Raw genomic sequence first — 13,912 nt, 5'->3', positions numbered from 1 at the left:
TTTTATTCTCTCCCAATATCCATTATGTAGGTAAAACTTTATCACCATGTTAAATATGAAGAAATGAAGGCCAGAGAGATTAAGTCTCTTGTCCAACATCTGATAAAAGTAGGATTCAAATCCAGCTAGTCCCAGAGTCCACATATTTAACATGAGGAAGAAAGTGCAGACTGAATGTTAAATAAACACAAATAATTCATTTCAGTGACGAGTCAACAAGAAGTTTACAGCACTGGGAAAGGTGAGTCAACAACAGAAGGAAAAAAATCCAGAGAAAATGGTACTTGGTGCATTGGAATGAAGGATAATCTGCAGAAGGTAAATGGTCAGGAGAGATTGTCATCATTTTTAATGTATTTGCAATGACCATGATTTATATTAAAATTTCTCTTCTCTGAGGCTCAGTTTTTTCAGCTGAAAATGAGCTTCTTGGACAACTGAACTCTAAGATGCCTTCTGTGGTTCTATCCTACATTTCTCCATGAGTTCTTATCAGCTACAAAGAACACTTTCCACTTTTCCATGTATGGTTCAGAGAAGATCCCAAATAATGTTTGATCATCTCTAGTCATATCTTAGAGCTTTCAGTTAATAACTGACTCCACTACCTCAGCACCCATTTTCTAAGATGTTAAGAGGAGTTTGGTGGTGGTGGAGAGAGGAAGAGACTAAGACACTTGAAGACCAAGGGGAGCCCTCATTAGCAGTGGAAGCGAATATCGACATATTTTGGCAGAATTCTTTCTCACATGCAAACTCTTCTGTGAATATCCAACAAGAAAATCCATGTAAATGGAATCTTGTCAGATTTACTATTTTAAGCCAGCAACCTACCTTTTCCCACTGAGAATTGAAGGATTGGCTAAAACAGAATATTTTAGCCCTATTTGAATGGTTAGCTTAAGTCTCTGCCTAGAAAAAATGTGGTAATCAAAATCTTGTCCATTGAAGCCACCTGTTTTTTAGCAGCCTCAGAAATTGGACATTTTATTTTGCCTGCACAAGTGGCGTTATACAAGGTGGAAACACAGTGACAGACCTTGTGAACGTGGAGCCTGGAATTTGGAGAAAGGGGCACTCGGTGTGTTCACCACAATCCGGTAAGGGAAGTGGTTAAATAGACCCAGAATCACACAACTCAACTTGGGCTCAAGGTCTGGGCCCAATCTTTAAGAGTATCTCTAAGCCAAAGTTTCCCAACATGGTGATAATTCCTGGCACGTGCTATGAGATAACACATGGTGTCACAGACTTTCCCGAAGAGTAAGATGATGTCACGGAAGTGCCTTGCAAACTGTAAATCACAGATGTTAAGTGGTTCTGTGGCTGGCTTCATTGTGAGAGGGCTTAGGTGAAGGCAGTTTTACACAACAGTAGCAGCATTGCCAAAATAAAATCTCATAAAAGCAGAATAAGTGTTCACAGAGATCTATGGGCATAAATAACACAACAACATGCATCAGAGTGTACTGGAATTTAAATACTAGAGAGGTTATAAGGGGTCAAAGAGGAAAGTTAGCAATAAAGTCAGCCAAGGTACAGTTCTGTATCTATTAATTTATATTAATATTTTAAAGGATTGGAACTGTGAGGAATGAACTAATTAATGGCATTGTGGGAAATAGAAATGTAGAAAACATAAGTACATTGGAAAGTGTTGAACATTTTAAATGGCTGAAATTCTAAATGCTTAGCTACATATTTATACAAATTGCCATGAACATTACTTTCGATTGTGGTAGAAATTACCTTAGAACATTTTAGTGTCTTTTTTGTACCTTGAATAACTATCTTAAGCACTCGAATAGAGGTCAGGTAATATATTAGCTTATCTCATTGGTGGACTTTACTGGTCAAGTATCTTATATATTGAGGAAAGAACTCCAAAGTGACTTTGTGGCAGGGTTTCTTGGTGCTATTGATGTTATGGACCATGTAACTTTTTGTGGTGGGGGGTATCCTGTGCCTTGTACAATGTTTAGCAGCATCCCTGGTCTCTACTCACTAGATACCAGTTGTACCTCTCAGTTGTGACAACCAAAAATATTTCTAGATATTGACAAATGTCCTCTGAAGGGAAAAAAAATCATCCCTGTTTGAGAGTTACTCCTGTACAGTGACAACCTTCAGCTTTCATGACCCAGAATTCCAAAATTTGTAGGTTATTAAAATGAGTCAGAGATATTATATTATGAAGAATAAATGTGTATACATTTAAGTGCTTTGTGTTGCTAACATTTTACATCTTTTACCAACTCTCTCTCCTTTTTTTGGTTTTGTCACGAAGGTGCACTATTCTCTCTACAGTTAGACAAGGTACTTCTGAGGGATTAGGTTGCTTGTCTTTTTGTCTTCTATCTCTGCAGCCTTTTACATTTTCATCTACCTTCTGCATTTCATTATGTGTTCTCAGGTGACTCCCGAAGTAGATAGAAATTGTGGATGCTCGTGAGATAGCCATGCTTGGCTGTCTCACTAGCACTTTGAAATGATTATGTCCCTCCCAAATTAATCCACATGTGCATCTGCGTCTACCTCTGACCTCCTCTGTTTTTTCTCCATCTATTGATTGACTGATTGATTAATTGATTGTTGTTGCTAGCTCACTGTCTTCTATATACCCAGGTACTTCTAAGGATCAGCTTCATTAACTTCTTTGCCTTCTCTGCTAATCAATTTCCAAGGCTTATTATTTCTAAGTCTAGAGCCTCTCCCCTAATTATCCATTTCAACCAACACTCTCTAAGAAACGCTACTCCCCACTTCAGCTTTTTCTGAGACAATTATTGTTATCATCTTCCACCTTCCCTTCCTGCCTCTGGTCTTTCTATATAAGATATATTTTATTCTGTTACATTAATATCCCTGAAGCATTCCCATCCCAACAAATTCTTTAGCCTTCTAGGGACTAACTCTAACATACTTCTTCAATCCTGTTTCTTACTACTGGAACTAAAAATAATTTCTCTGTATACTGCACTTCTTTAGGACTTAATCTCTTAATTTCTTCAAATACTGCCATTTGCTTTAAATCGTTTGTGTGTGTGTGTGTGTGTGTTTGATCATTTAGACTAACACTTGAAAAAGAAGCACACATCCTCTTTAATGTTCAAAGTATATACAGGAACCTGAGAGTCTAGAACTTAAGTAATCTAAAGTTACTTTAAAGATTATTTTAGAGAACTACAATATGCAGATGGTTATAAAATACTTTACGTGGAATTCATGCATCCCTGTTGTTGATACTGTTTATTTTGCTTCTTGGAATTTAACATACAGCAGGCCTTCTTTACCTCCTCATCTTATGGTGGGACATGAATATGTAAATGTAGTTTCCATATTTAAAAAATGTGCATAAGTCTTAATCTGCATTCCACTTCAATGGGTCTTAAAAATACTTGCTTAAGAGAGGCTTCCTGCACAAAGGTCAAATATGGTGATAACATAGAGAATGAGAGAGAGACATGATTATTTAGTGGCACTTATTGCCACAGGCATTGGTCCATTTATTGGAGGACAGTGAGCACATATTGAACTTGTTCGCTATCAAGAATGCTGAAGCAGTTCCATGGGAGAAGGTCTTGGCTTGAGCCCAGGTTGATAATAAATGTAGGCCATTACTAGTTGATGTCTGTTCGATGGTCTGTATGAAATGAGTTGGTGGTCTCAGTCCAGTTATTAGAAGACAGGTGTCTACATCTCAAAACATCATGACAATTGGTGCTAATTGGCATGTTTGTTGGAAGTCTCAGCAGAGAAGCAGAGGGATAAATAGGGGAAAAGGAGAAGCTGTTGTTACCTAAGATAAAGAAGTCTGTGGGGATATAAGCAGTAAATAATTACCTATTGCTCAAAGAACAGTATTTTCAAGAGATCTAGACATTTCCAACATTGAAAGGACTTTTTTCAGTTATTTGCCCATCATCTCTCGCTTATCTTCCTTGCATTTTTGAACTAAACATTTGGCCCCACTTTCTCCTTTCTTATCTTAGGGAACATGTTCTGGTATGCAGAACATCCGCTTGGATAGCCACCATATTCTTTCATCAGTTCAACCTCAGACTTCATGTTCCTGGTTTTCTCCCAGGATTTATGATTCCTCAGTTTTCATGCACATAGAGAGCTGAATATATTGGTTCAATTGCTACCTGTTAATGAATTTTTCTTCTTTTCTGTACTTTACTTGGTGACTAGAATACATGTCTCTTATACTCTGCTGTCTCTCCCACTGTTCTGAGGTCTCTGAGATAGGGCCCTTGCTTGATTCACTTTAGCATTCCTGTAGTACACACATCAGGTACTCAGTAAATGAATGAAAGAAAAAAATGAATAAATGAATGAATGCATTTTTAGCCTCTTGGAGACATATACCCACATCTAGAAGTGAAGTAAGAAGTAAATATGAAAGAGACAGAGTCTAAGAGACAGAGTGGCAGGAATTCATCATTCTATTCTTCTTGGTGCCTTTGACATTCTCCCACCCTCATTTTGAATGATTGCTTAGTGCTCTAATCTGTGCAAGCCATCTTATACAATTGCTTTGTAATCGGCATAATTCAGCTTTCTAGCTGAGGAGCCTGCTCCGATATGTGTCTATAAGGAGGATTCCGTGTTCTCTGTTAGAGTTTATAATTTCACCACTGCTATATCCAGTGTTTTTCATTTCATGTGAAATAATTTAATGAATGTGATTTTGATTATTTTAACCAATAAAATTATTTAACACAAAGGGGAAAATTTCATAAATATGAGAAACCATGACTACATTTTGGTACTGCAAGTAAATATATTAGAACAGTTTTGCTCATGTATATTAGAACTGGTTAAATGTTTCTGACTGTTTTGCTATTTTTAAAATATAATTTATCATTAAAATGTGAAATAGTACTATTTTTAAAACTATAAACCAAAAATGGCTGTCAAAATGTGTCAAAAAGAGAGTTTTGATTCTTATTTTGATTATTTAATTGAATAGATCACCAATATTTAGTATTAAATGTAGGACTATTAAGTGTAGCAAGTGGTGAATATAAATTAGTGTATGTTGATAAAATATGTGATGAAGCACAAAAACAATAAAATCTTTTAATTATGAAATTATTTTTTTAAATTTTTGACTAGTAAAATGCTTTCCCTTTTTCTGTATCTACATATGAACTTTGATTAGAGTATTTCCCTTTTTGTGAGAAAAAAAGTACCACATGAACACTTATTAGAAGCAACTTCACAAGTGCGACAATTTTAATATCAAGACGTTTCTTAAGTTCAACATTACTCATTTGTTTTGAACATCAGACTGCCAAATAAACAGCAAATCTTTACAAATCCTTTTAGTATTAGAACCAAATAACCCTGGTATTAGTTGTCAGGAGTATGCTGTGTCTTAGTGGGAATCACCATTGCAGGGGATTTATAAAAGGAAGGGCAAAACAAGATCCTCAGGTTTGTGACATAGGCTCATGCACATTGGAAATCAAGAGAAATCAATTCAGATATTGCAATCTTCAATAGCAAAACAAGAAAACACAGAGCTACCACTGCACTTATTCATTCTTTAATCTCATAGGTAGTTTAAAATATCTTGAATTTTTCAAGTATGAACTAAATGATACATATTAGGTGGGATTATTACCAAGATTACAGCTTAGGGCAGCATTCATGTGCATATTAGTGCTCTTAGGTAATTCAGACCAGTTTCAAGCAGTCAGTTTCTGTTAAGCACTTACCAAAAATTATTTTCGGTAAAGCAAATGACGTTTCAAACCCAACATAGAATTTCTATTAACAATAAGCAATTTCTGAGCTGATCACTGTGGATTCACTATCTGAGGCACGTCAGTATGTTATGCTTTCATGCCTCTTGTTATCATCACTGGAAAACTCTTTGGATTTATTTCCTTGATGCTCATTGCAACAGTCTCTAGACAGCATAGCTTATAGAGTGTTTTTAAATTTCATCATTTAATTCAGTGTATGGGCCCTCACCTTTAAAGTTTTTACATTCCCTTAAGACATATTTGTGCTCACCTTTCTTTTTGATAGAGTTGTAATTAGTTCTGGGGAGCAGTTGTTTCCAATTAACCAGGAGGAGAAAATCACAACTGAAGTTTTATAACAAATCCTTAGGCATTCTGATATCAGACCAGTGTATTATGAATTCCTGTGATAAAAATCTGTTACATGTATTTAAAAACAAATTTGCCCATTCTCATTTATTTATGATCATTACATTTTTGTACTTACTGGCATTTCCTGAGAAGATAAATATTTTGGTGTTTTTGAGCTTCCCAAAGGGATAGAATTTCTACTATGTACATACACACCATTTTTCTGTAGCTCATTTTATGTCACAAAAACAATAAAATGCAAAATACTCATTATAACACTGTGGCTTGCACTGAATGGTCACAACATTAATTTATTTTAAGGCAACACATTTTTAAATAAAGGAAATCCAAGACTTTTTTTTTTTTTTTTTACAAAAGACAAGATAACTATTTTAATGAAACAAGTACCTGATTCATCTCACAATCATGTTATTGTTTTGAATAGTGGTGGTCTCTGCCTCTGTTACTTTTTTCTTAAATAGGTGTATACAATTACAAAAGTTCTGGTTCCTAACATCTAGAATTAAAATACTTAATTTTTTTGTGTGATTCTCTTTCTCTATGTCAAATAGTTCATTGTAGATACCAGTAAATATATCTAAGTAGTAAAAATGTGCTAAAACTTACTGGTAATCATAAACTCTTTAAAGAGGAGAAAAATGAAAACTGCTATTTAATAGCTTTTGATAAGATACTGCAGCATATAAGGAGATAGCTTGTAGGTTATTTTTGTATACTCTAAAAACATACACACACACACACACACACGCACACACACACCCATACACACACACACAGATGTAGACAATATACATTTTTTGTGTAGCTCACATTGATACTAATGGAACTTACGTGAGCATACCCAGGTCTAAAAGGTGGGCTCTGAGGGCTTTAAAAAATTCTGCTGAAGTTAAGAAGGGAAGCTAATGTTTCCTTGATTTTAGAAGTCAGGTCTGACTTTTACAGTGCAAAAAGCCAGCATTATGTAATGAAAATATATCAGTAAATTTCATCAATAGGTATGTATTTTTCATGTTCAGACTTCAGGTAAAAACCGAACAACCGTTAGTTGAAGAAGATTGGTGAATACTGTAATTTTTGTAGGACATCATTAACTAGGTTAAATTATTCCTTTGCTATTTGGGAACTAGATAAGTTTCTGTAGAGCCCTTCATTAAGTGTGTGTGTGTTCTGGGGAAGGGGGTGAAAAATAGAGTAGCAGGAGTTGTAAATCAGCAGTTTGTGCAATATGCCTACAGGGTGAAAAAATTTATGTACAATATTACACTGTTGTTTTTCAGATATATATATTCCCTCCACATGCAGCAAAAAAGTTTTCTCGATGTCTAATCAAAGCAATGGGGTTTCTGCAGATTTGAAGAACTCAGAAAGTTAGTTTTTTTTATTCTCCTTCATTTAAGTATTATTTTTTAATTGCAGCATATTAAACATAAAATCTGGTACAATCTTTAAAAATAAATAGGACCTAACTATAAATGGGCCCTGTTGTGTTTTTATCTTTGACAAGCAAGTAATTGCTTCTCAAATTTATCAGTTTGTTTATGCAAAAACCATTTACCAAGCCTAGCTCAAAAGCATCAATTTCATCATTATCATCTTATTAATTTAGCCAAGCTATAACACAGCTGATTATTCCTGAGTAATATCCTCTGCAGCACATCATGTGTGGCAAAACCATCTGTACAGTACCTATTTAATAAATAAACCCTCGGCTAAATGTCTCTGTTTATTGAGAACTAATGTTTATAGAAAATATAATGGAACTCAATAAATAACTCAGCTTCATCAACCTGCATATGAATCAGTGCGAAGAACGCTGACATCATCACCTTTCAAGTACCAGAGAAAGCAAAATTACCCAAAAGAGCTATAGAGTCAATATTAAGGCATTAAAACTGCAATGAAGGCATATTAATGCTTAAAACTTCATTGTTGGCGGTGGAATTGGCACAATGGACATATTTTATAACTCTAGGAATACTTAGGCTTTATGGCTGCTTCTTTGTTGACTGCCTTGCACTTAATGTAGTTTTCCACTTTAAATAAAAAAAACCCTCAAGATCTTTAAAAAAAAAACCAAGAAAATTGCTGATTCTAAGCATTCATTTTTAAAATAATGCAAACTGCTGATTCCAATGTTCAGATTTAAGAAAAAAAAAAAAAAAGCCAACTTCTTTAACTCCATGCTTCCTGAATTCATATTAGTAGCAACTAGATATTCTGTGGCAAAGGCCTTTTAAAAAGTCACAAGTATTTTTTTAAGAGATTATTCTGAGTAACATCATTAGTACTGAGAATGTGAGAATGATTTAGACATTTTGCAAAGAAAAGCCAGCTTAGGTTTGAACCATTAGTAATATTCATGCCCAGTATACAAAAGTGCACAATTATTTAACACATACACATTGATTCTCATCACCACACTATTTTAAACATTTGCATTAATAACCTGAATTTTTAAGCTAGTATGAATCCAATGAAGCAAAGTTTTGAAATAATGAAAATGGATCCATTGCTTACAACGTGTTTCAAAAATCTATCTGTCCTCATTTTACTTTCCAGAAATAAAAGAGAAACAAAATTTGTTCTTATTCAAATCCAAAGAATGGACCTTACTGATGTTTGAAAGCAACTCTATTTTCGTGCATCAGTATGGCCCACTTTCACCTGGAAGGATACTTGGCATGTAGCTTAAACTCTTCCTTTCTTCCAGTGCCCACAGAGCTTCAAACTTTTACTGAGGCCCTGTCCTGATATAATTTAAATAGGAAAATAGCAGATGCTGACCTGTTGCTAGGGACATGTGGGCTCATTCTCCAGGCCTGTTTGCTACTTCTACTCATGCAGCTCTGAAATCCACCTGGTTCACTTTTTTCTAGATGAAAATGGATATGTTCACACTTTGAAGACATTTTTCTAAGGCCACAAGATCTTTGTAAAGTTACAATCAGGGAGAAGAGTTGTGGATATACCTTTCAAATGTCAATCTAAAGGCAGGGTGTTGTTTTTGTTGCTTTTCAAAACACTTATTACAATGTCCCATGAGAGAAGGGGGCAAAGCATGATAAACCAAGAGGGGATAGGTCCTGTGATCTGTAGACATCAGCCTTTTTGCCTAGATGCTGGATTCATTATGCTAGATGTACAGTTATGGGGTGTGTGTGTCTGTGTGTGTGTGTGTGTGTTTCAATTTATGCAATGAGCTCTGTGGTTTCTGCAGAGACTACCCATTCCCCAACCCTAGGAGGGGTTAAGGGGTAATCCTAACAGAAAATTTATATCTCCAAAATTAGGCAAATGCCTCAAACAAAATGAATACCACATCAAAATAGCAGAAAGATAGTGAAATGGTGCCAGTAATTGCCTTTTGGGGCAACTCAGCTTAAACAACTTAAAGCTTGCAAACGCTGCACCCACACTACCCAGAAGAATACTTTTTGTCCGAGGGTTTAAATTGCAAGCTAGGAAGCCAACAACTCTAAAACCCCTGCTTGGGAGCCAGAGCACACAGTGTGCCTTTGACATGCGTCTGTAAGGAAACCTGTGTTTGGCATGTCAGCAGTTTTGAATAGCTCGGGTTTGGTGACCAAAGTCAACAACCCACATATTTTGTCACAATCAGACCCAGATCAGCAAAAAGGCTATTGGATTGACTAAGTGGGTACATCTACTTAAGAGGACCTGTGGCTTAAAAGAGCAGAAAGAAAAGAATGCTAGCCAGTGCTCTCCATGCTGTCAAGTGGCCTATGCCCAGAGGACTCCTGAGATTAAGCAAAGTAAATTTTTATCTATTTGTTCTGAGTGTAATTCTGTGTCTAGCCTCCCGTTGTGTAATCCATAAAGTCATTTCATCCCATTTCAAGAAATCAATTTTAGATATTTCTGATGAGAGGTGATGTCAGACCTTACCATTTTGAGGCAAGAAATCAAAATACCAATTCCAGTCATCCACCCTGAGATAAGTAACAGGGAGGCAGGTGCATCTCTGCTGTATGTGGAAGATAGAGAGTATGTCTCCCATAAAATGTGAGTGATTTGGACATATTTGAATCCATTGACCTAACATAGCTCATAAATCCACCTTGGTCTAGTCCTCAGGATTCGTTAAGGGAGTGGTCATTTAGCTTATATCTGCTAAGAATTAATACTAGGGGCTACTGAATGTGACAGACCACATTTCAAAGTTATAATCACAAAGCTCTAGCTGCAAAGATGGGCCTTTCCTATAGGCTGGCCATATTCTTGGAGAAATCTAGGAATGAGTAAATCTGATGTATATCTGTGGAAAATTCCTGGCTTGATAAAGGAGAAAAATTATGAAGCAGGTGGCACATTTTTGACTTTCTTGCATTCTATAGTGGTAGCAACTTTATAAAGAATAGAAAAATCTATAGTTTCAAAGGCAACATTACAATACATACCAATAAGAAGATGGTAATATAATTGGTTGATTTAAGGCACAGTAAAATATATTTATCTGTTCATTCATCTAATCATGCAACAATATTTATCAGGTGCCTACATTGTGCTAGGCAATGGGATACTATAGTGAACATAAAGAGATACTGTCCTAGTTTCACAGATGGCACGATCTGGTGAGGAATTGAAAGGTTATAGAAATAAATGCAAAATTCAACTGTGAGAAAGAATATGAGGAACAGATGCAAGATGGAGGTGTTGAGAACATTTCCAGCAAAGAAAATAGCCCCTTAAAACAACCATGGTGGTAAAGGACTCCATGGTACATGCAGAGAACTGAAAGAATAGTGTTAATGAATAGGAAGAGAAATCTGGGTGCAACGTGAACCTGGAAAAGGTGGTAAGGTTTGATGTTAAGAATTTTGGTCTTTACAGCAATGTTATAGTTAATCCATATTATTCACTGGAGAACTTATTACTGAGTCCCGTGGCGGAAAATATTTGCCATTAGCTGGTACTAAAATACTATTCTCTTCAACTGATATTTTATTGAACACCTACCCCATGCAAGGAATGAACATTGTTAATATAGTGGTGATGCACATAGGCATGGTCCATGGTGTCATGAAACCTGCATTCTAAGATAACTTTTTTTTAAGCCACAGGGTCTCACTCTGTTGCCCAGGCTGGAGTGCAGTGATGTGATCATAGCTCACTGCACCCTCAAACTCCTGGGTTCAAGTGACCCTCCTGCTTGAGCCTCCTGAGTAGCTAGGACTATAGTCATGCACCACCACACCCTGCTAATTAACTTACTTTTTTGGGTAGAGATGGTGTCTCACTATGTTGCCCAGGCTGGGTTTGACCTCCTGGCCTTAAGTGATCCTCCCACCTCAGCCTCCCTAAGTGCTGGGATTACAGGCATGAGCTACTGTGCCCTGCCAGAAAAGATAAACTTCGAATACAGGTGTAACAAGTGTTAAAGAGAGAGTGCCGGGTTTATGACAGGGGAGTCATGTTGATGATGTGAGTTGGGGATGACACCCTGCAGAAGTGATTTAAGCTGATGTGTGAAAGATGTAAGATGTCCACTCTCAACAGTAAGAAAGTGGTAGGAGGTAAAGAGAAAGAATGAAGGGCTTCAAGCCTTAGTGACTATGGCTAAATAGTGAAAATCAGTATGATTTTGTTACATGCTGGAGGTGGCAGTTGCCTTTTTGACATTTTTCCTGTGAATCTGCAGGAATACATGAATTTTAAGGAGTGAGGACATCTTTGTGAAATATCTCATCACAACACACACAGTTAAACCTGGATCAGGTCCCTCAAGCACACTGCCAGTCAATGGCCACTCTTGCTTTTCAGCCGGGTTCTGTGGTAGGTATGAATACGAAGACCTGAGACCATGATCTTTTTTGACAAGCCATTTTTTTTTTGTTGAGACATTTATTTTTGTCCTGGGATCCCAACTAAATCCATGTGCATTCTGTCTCTGGGGTCAGGAGGATTTAAGTTGGGGATGTAATGAGGCAGATAATTATGACTACCTCTCATTTACTCCTTTCTTCTTATTTCTCTTTTGGGGATATTCATATGAAAATACGAATTTTTCTTCCACTATCCTCCTGAGGAAATAAGGAAATGGAATGAGTTGGAAATCTTGAGCTGAAGCAGAGAGAATTGTGGACTGTGCTGAGATGGTACTCTCTGGTTTATAGACTTTCCAAGTTTCCTAGTTCTCATCACTATTCTGACATGGAGTAAGTAGCTCTGATGCTTTCCATAACTTCTGTTCCTCCTGGGTTGCAGCTATTTTGTACCAGATCTCAGACTAAAAACAATAGCTGTAGAAGGAGGTATTGGAGTAACTGAAAATCAATCAAATACTGCAGAATCCTGAGCACTCTGCATCTGCATGGCTCAGTCACTAGTGTACACATCATAGGAGTGTGTCTTGTGGTCCACATCCTCCTTTGAAAGGGAGTAACTGCATTTCACATGTGTACCTGTTTATGGCCTAACATGTCCCACTGTCCTAGGCCTTTGTCTTAATCCATGACATCCATGGTTTCTGCTTTCTACTGGTTGAATGAAAAGAGATGGTTATATCAATGCATACAGTAAATCGATTGTGGCCCAGGTAATCAAGTCTTAAAAAAAATAATTTTAAGACAAAGACATATTTTATACAACCTTTTTTTTTTTTTTATTCAAGGCTTCTTAGTTGTTTAGTGAAAGCTACTTGCTACTTTTAAGAGTTTTCCATTTCATACAACTGTTCACACTGCTGAACTGAGTGACATGGGTGCCACTTTTCTTGTGGAAAGGAAAAATAAGATGTACAAATATTTTCTGACATTTTTGATAAAATGTACAACATAGTTTAGTCCAAGAAGGCATTTCCTACTTAATGCATTTTAAATTACTTGTGTTTATTTTTACCTCTTTCCTATAAATCTGTAGTCATTCTGACAAGCTTAAGTCATAGGCATCCTGGTGGTTACTGCTCATTAAAAGGGAAACACAAGTTTGAGTTGGGGGAGAGGGCTTAGGTGAGAAGAGCCATTCCTTATACAGTGATGGGCTTCACACAGTATGGTGATAAAAGCTCAATGGAACTACCCTGGGTCATTCCTTCATCATCTTTCTGTGTCATTTTTGTTTCTCCATTTGCTGATAAAGCATATTTTCTAATGCCAAAGATTGATTACTCCTGCTATACCTGAATTGAAAATATAAGGGATGTATCAGGTGCTATTGTTTCACCATCAGCTTAAGCCAGAATAAGATAAGTATTTAAAATCATTCATGTAAAGAAAGTCAAACTTTGTTAGCGTCTCTGTGATTTAGCATTCCAATGAAGAAAAGAGCTCTCAAGATATAGAATTGATATTGCTTTTTAATAGCATCTGAGTAATTTTCATTTGTTTGTCCTTCAAGTGTAAGAAAATATCAAGAACATGCCTTAATTGTAGGATAAATCTCACCTACTTTTTTTTTTTTGGTAATTTTGGCTCGCTTATTTGGAATGGAACTGAGTCTAGATGGTATAGTTATACTAATGTGAGCAGTTCGGTTTTTAAAAAAGTCATTAGAGAATGGTCACCACTTAGTTGGTCAGAATGTTCTCAGGGTGATATAGTAAGTGCTGACCGTAGTTAACTTAATTACCTGACAAACCATGAAACCGCTTGGCCATCTAGTTATGTAGACATAGTATTAAACTAAAGACCACTAATGCATACATCTGAGAACTACGTGAAAGCTTTTGTTGACTAAAGGAAAGTTTACAGCACAGTCAAGAGGTCACCAGTGAAATTATTACTTCATCCATTAAGTTATATGTTTTTATTAGGTAAATACTT

The sequence above is a fragment of the Aotus nancymaae genome, unplaced genomic scaffold, assembly GCF_030222135.1.
Source record: "Aotus nancymaae isolate 86718 unplaced genomic scaffold, 86718_ANA_hifiasm-v0.15.2.pri h1tg000008l, whole genome shotgun sequence".
Classification (NCBI taxonomy): domain Eukaryota; kingdom Metazoa; phylum Chordata; class Mammalia; order Primates; family Aotidae; genus Aotus; species Aotus nancymaae.
Note: the sequence above shows the minus strand (reverse complement) of the source record.